Below are 2,116 nucleotides of genomic sequence, written 5' to 3' on the forward strand. Positions count from 1 at the left end.
TTGTTTGTGATTAAACTGAACGATTCCAGCTGATGTTTACACACACTATGTGATCATGTTGGACCAATAAATGCCAACGAGATCATCAGGTGCTTTGATAGGTTTTCATTATAGTGCAGTGAATAAATTAATTAAAATGGAAACAATGTGAGGTATTTACTAGTATTTGGCAAAAAATCAACACTTTTCTGCCCCATGTAGAAGTTATACTTGTTAAAGTACTTCAAGTCAAAGTGTAAAAACTCTGGATAAAGAAGTGCAGTAAAGTGCAGTTCAGGTTAATTCTAACATCGTACAATAAACTTTTTGTTGGTTGCCAGAAGATGGTGCTATTAGCAGGATGTTGAAACATGCATCCTGCTGGATGAGCTCAAGTGTTTCTGACAGTAGACCAAGGAGTTGAGAGAGCCCACTGGAGTCTGGAGTCATTGCTGTGTTTGTGTTGGTGAAGACTCTTCATGATTGCTGTGACCCAGCGGCTGTGATTAGATGCTGAGTGACAGCAGGTGTGTTTCTACTTAAACCTCATGTAGAACAAACACTTTCTTCAGGTGTTCTCTGTGCAGGTACGGTGTGAATGTTTATTAATCTGATGATTCAGATATTTACCAGTTTCCTCTTGTCTGTGTGGATATGGCACGTGTTTCTATGCTGTAGGATGTGGCTAAATATTAAATGACAACCTCCTTCTGTGTTCTGCATTCAGGCCAGTAGCCAGACTCCCTTCCACAATTCTTTGAACAAGGACATTTCTGGAAGCATAGACATTTCCCAACTGTTCACTACATCTAGCATGTTCACATTTCACACCTTTTACTTTATAACTCCTATTATTATTTTTGTAAACAGCAACATAAGTACTTAAAGTGTCATGTAATTAGGAAGAAACCTAGGTAGCCGTGACATACCAGGATGGGAAGGAAAGAAAGGAAACTAGTTTGATATCTATTCACACCCTTTGTGGCTATTAGAGAAAAATTAATCCTACAAACTGTATTTATTTACAAATGGAAAAATATAGCTCAAATTAAGCTTCATCTCTAGCAAAATTCTACTTTTACAGAGGTAATAATTACCTAATGGCATATTATGGCAGCTAATGGCACTTTTGACTTCAGCTTTTATCTTCTGCTAATGCTTCAACAAGCAAATTTCAGCATCTTCAGCATCTTGAAGTTTGTTCAGCTCCCTCGAAGCATTTCAGTTCAAACATTCAGCATTAACGGATTCACACTGCTGTTCTGCAAGCACAGCATTATTTGCATATTTATGAGGTGGCACAGGTGACATGCAGCATCGGCATCTGGGTGGTGGGTGTGGTGCTGTGGGCGTGTGTGTGTCACGAAGTTTGAAAGGTACGAACTCACAGGTGTTTTAGATGAATGGATGAGGAAGTGGGGTGAGGTCGGTGGTGGTCACATTTCTGTTGACCGTGTAATCACATAATATATAGCATAAGCCTGTTTCAGTCAGAATAACGTTTACTCGGTGTCTGGGCTTGTTTTGGAACCATGAATGGAAGGAATAAACGTATCGCTGCTGACACAGATGTGGTTGGGAATATTTTGGAACTCGCGTCTGGCAGATAACCCCGAGTTTAGCCCACAGCGGCCCTCAAACAAAGTTTTCGTTTTGCCGCAACATACCTGTTTGTCATGAGTGACTCTAAAAGCCTGTTTACTTGTTTGTTTGGGGTTTTCATTTTTTCTTTTATTGGTGTCTCTATTTTCATTTAAAAGGGACATTGTTTTGTTGTTGTTGTTTTTAGACTATTTGAGTCTAGCATGTAAGATTCTAAATAGCTTGGCCCCTGAATGTTTACATGTGTATTAACTGTACCAGAGTTAGTCTTATGCTAACTCTGGTACAACTGTGTCATGATCCGTGGTTTTGGGGTTTTTGTGGTCTTGACGTGTTTAGTTGTTTTTCCTGTTTTTGTTTTGTGGTTCTTTTCTTTGTGTGGAAGGCTTTCATGTTCTGTGTTTTGGTTTGGTTTTGCTGTCCGATGGGTTCATTGCATTGTTTGGTTTCCTGTTAATTCCTTTTGTGTAATGTACTCTGTTTTGCTTCATGTTCATCAGCTCACATGGTTTGATTTTCTCATTCAATTTACCTG

This window comes from Melanotaenia boesemani, chromosome 18, assembly GCF_017639745.1.
Source record: "Melanotaenia boesemani isolate fMelBoe1 chromosome 18, fMelBoe1.pri, whole genome shotgun sequence".
Lineage (NCBI taxonomy): Eukaryota > Metazoa > Chordata > Actinopteri > Atheriniformes > Melanotaeniidae > Melanotaenia > Melanotaenia boesemani.